Source organism: Cibotium barometz, chromosome 64 (genome assembly GCF_041138505.1).
Source record: "Cibotium barometz isolate CiBa-2024 chromosome 64, ASM4113850v1, whole genome shotgun sequence".
Classification (NCBI taxonomy): domain Eukaryota; kingdom Viridiplantae; phylum Streptophyta; class Polypodiopsida; order Cyatheales; family Cibotiaceae; genus Cibotium; species Cibotium barometz.
Genome location: NC_141109.1, coordinates 23,201,067 through 23,205,368, shown reverse-complemented (window position 1 = coordinate 23,205,368; position 4,302 = coordinate 23,201,067).

The following is a 4,302-nucleotide window of genomic DNA, read 5'->3' as shown; positions in this document are numbered from 1 at the left end:
TCAAGGTCCCACCAAAGCCAGCACCATCATCTTTCAAAAGATTTCTAGCTCCGGAAGGTGATTCCAACTTCCCACCAACTAAGAGACAACAAGGTCAATCTCAAGATATGGAAAGTTCCAGAATGGAAGTAAGGTCCTTTTCCCGGAACTCAATCCCCTGGAATTCAACTTTAGAAGTTCCACCCTTGAACAAGGAAGTGAAATGCTATAATTGTCAAGGATTTGGAAATCGCAGTATGGATTGCCCAACTCCTTTTAGAACAAGGAAGTGAAATGCTATAACTGTCAAGGATTTGGACATCGCAGTATGGATTGCCCAACTCCTTTTGGATCAAGGTTTTCAGGGCGGGGAAATCAAGGACCAAGATTCCAGACTCCAGCACCTTCCTTCCAGAGTAATCAGGTTCCTTTCCGTCAAAATCAGGGAAATCCCAAAGGTAGACCCTCTAACCAACCCTCAGTTTCAATCCAAAGTAATGCAAGACCTCCGCCTTAGAATAGGGGAAGTCAAAGAGAGATACTCCCAAATCGACCGTCCACTTCCAAGGCAGTAACGTTGGAAGTGATTGAAGAAGAAGAAGATAAAAGAGATTATACTCCACTTGCGAGATGAGGACATCTCGCATTTTTTAAGTGGGGTAGGATGTAAGATTCCTCCCTCGAGCTTTTGAGGTGTAAAAGTGTAAGAACCTCCCCTTGTGTTCTTGTAATTATTCCCCTCTCTGAAATAGAAGAAAGATCTTGTTTTACCCTATTTTGGCCTAGAGAGAGAAAATGTCCAGAGAGAGGTAATCCAAAATTGAGATATCTTTGGATATAAAAATCCTCCTAGTGTCTGAAATGGTTTTCCCTGAAACACAAGTTCAAAATAAACTTTCCAATGTGCATTAGGAATCAATTAAAAATGATATAAGGAACCTTAGCCTAAGGGTCTAGATTTTCAAAAATTTCTGGATTATGGTCCAATTAAGGTTCCTATGGACCAATAGGATAAATCCAAGTGTTGGGATGAGATAAATCCAAAGAATAAAAGAAAATACCTAAAAATGAGCAAATGCTCACATAAGATTAAGAGTTGAATGAGTACAAGGTTTATTAATTAAAAATTAAGAGATATTACTAAAAAAATGAAATATTTTGGAGAAACGATGAATTCTTGACACCTTGGTAAGGAGGGGGAGACCTTTGAGGAAGGCGCCTATTTCACACATGTGGATGAGTTTTTAATTCAAAAAATTATGATATTTTTATCTCTTCTCTCTTGGATCAACCAAATAAAAAAGGGAGCCAAACTGATCCAAATCTTGCCCACATTCAGCCAAACTGAAGGTGAAAAATTCTAGAACTTAGTTGGACTCAGTTAGTAGCCTCCCTCACCTTTAAATAGACCCTCATTCTTTTGTATTCTCATCTATGAACTATACCATGTGAGTATTACATTAAAATAATGATATTTTCTATTATCCCATAAAAATCCTCTACTTTTGGAGAGATTGGAGCTTCTCTCCCTCTTCAACAATCCTTGGAGCTTTCTTCTCAACATACTAAACCAATTGATTGGTTGGGGGCTTCCTTCTAAGATAAAGAAGCAAGCCAAATCAAGAGGTAAGATGTAATTTCATGGTTTTCTTTAATATTCTCAATGATTTCACTTCTCAACCCCTCTCAAGCTTGAGAAGTTTCAAATGAATTGTTTTTCAATGCAAATTAAGCTTTCTATAAAAGAATTCTAATGATTAATCACAAAAAGTTTATATTTATGCTTAATTAGGATGCTTTTTATGTATATCTCTCTCTTCCCAAAAGAATGGTCATTCCTATGACTAATTCTTATTCAAATGGATGCTTCTCATTGATAAATCCTCAATTCAAAAATCAAACTCTATGCTAGTCAAGATAGAGATTAGAATTTTTTATGCATAATGTGAAAAGAGGACTTCCTACCATATTCTAGGATTGGACATCTTATGCTAAAAGAATGATTTTCATCAAATTCATGGGAAACTAATTTTTAGTATTTATGCATAAATAATTAAATTAAGAAAAGAGAAATTTTCAGTATTTTTTATTTTTATGCAAAAAGAAAAATTCCCATGATAATGGAGATCCATGTAATTTAATGGAAAAAGAGAAATTTTGGTATATTAAAATAATAAATATTTTTATTTAAAGAGGAATTTTAGATAAAAAAATTTTATGTATGAGAAAATTTAAATGATAAAAGAGGAATTCCCATTACATTTGGAATTGAATCATTTAAATGGTAAAAGTGAAATTCTTGGCATATTTGAATTAATGGATATTTTTATTTAAATTTAAATAAGAATTTTAAATAAATTTATTGCATGCATGAGAAAAATTTATTTAAATTTAAATAAATTTATTGCATGCATGAGAAAAATTTAAATGATAAAAGAGGAATTCCCATGATATTTGGAATTCAATCATTTAAATGGTAAAAGTGAAATTCTTGGCACAATTGAAATAATGGATATTTTATTAAAGAAAAGAGGAATTTCAGATAAATTTATCTTATGATAAAAGAGGAATTTCCATGACATTTGGAATTCAATTATTTAAATACAAAAAGACGAATTTCCATGATATTTGAGATCCAAGAAATTAAATGAAAAAAGAGAAATTTTTAGCATAATTCAAATTATGAGTATTTATCAAAAGTAGAATTTTGAGCATTATTGGGAAATATGGGTAGAATTGATTTTTTAAATCCCCTGAATCTTTTACTCAAAAGAAAATATTGAATATATTTCACTTGAGAAATTTGAGAAAGAATATGAAAATATCCATCGAGAAAAAGTACCTTTAACTAAGCCAAGCAATTGGCAGAAATTTAGAGAAAGTCCCATTGGTATCGAAAGTAGAAAATGTTACTAAATGTGAATAGATATAAATAAGATGAGAATGCAATGTGATAGGATGTGAGTGGATGTGATAAGATGTGAATGTGATTTAAATGGATGTGGATGTGATAAGATGTGAATGTGATTTAAATGGATGTGGATGTGGATGTGAAGAGATGTGGATGGGATGTGATGTAATGTAAATGGATGTGGAAGTGATGAGATGTGGATGGGATGTGATGTGATGTAGATGGATGTGAATGTGGATGTGATGTGAATCAGGATAGATGTGAATGGATGAGATATAATGTGAATGTATGTGATGTGTTGTGATATGGATATGGATAGATGTGAACGGATGAGATGTTATGTGAACGGATGAGATGTTATGTGAATGGATGTGATGTGATGTGAAAAGGATGTGATGTGCTGTGATATGAGTCGGGATAGATGTGAATGAATGTGAATGTGATGTGATGTAAATAGATGTGAATGGATGTGATGTGAATCGGGATAGATATGAATGAATGAGATGTGATGTGATGTGATTTGATGTGAATCGGGATAGATGTAATGGATGAGATGCAATGTGAATGGATGTGATGTGATGTGATATGGATATGGGTAGATGTGAATGGATGAGATGTGATGAGGATAGATGTAATGAGATGTAATATGATGTGACTAGATGAGAATGGATGAAGGACGATGGGAATACATATGATTGGATGTGGATTAAGCAAGGTGAATTGATGTAGAAGAATGTGGAATAACGAGAAATGATGTGGAACAATGTGGAATAACGAGAAATGATATGGAACAATGTGGAAAGATGAGAGTTCATTAGAAACTGTATTTATGACTTGTTTTTAAATGACTGTTTTATGTCAAGAATGCTGGGGAAGCATTTTGGCCATCTTGTGAATGAGGTCGTGGAGACTTAAGTGATAAAGTTACAATAGCTGACGGAGAGTCAACGAAGGACGTCTCGCGACCAGCCTCGGTTCGATTTAAATGGTGAGCTTCTAGTACGGTGGATGAGGGACCAAGGAAGCGGCGTAGTGAAGCGCTAGGTGACCTGCGAAGGATCTTAGAGGGTGTTGACCATACGGTGCTCGGGCTCTAGGTCGCCAAAGATACCCACGCGTGCATCGAGGAAGAAAATGGAACAAGGTGTTAGAGTTGTTTTCTAAACTCGTGCATGGATCTGGTCGATTGACCTTGCTGGTCCTAAACGGATGAGTCCATGGCTCTTTTATATGGATCTGTTGGTTGATCTTCCTAATCTTCAACGGAGAGTCCATCTGGATTTTCATAAGTGAATATATTTTCGGGTGTTATGAGCTAGCTAGGAACTATTGAAAAGGCCCCTGAGTGAATAGGTGGTGAGCGTTCTGGTTGCCAATGATGCCATAGGTACACCGATGAAGGAATGATTGAA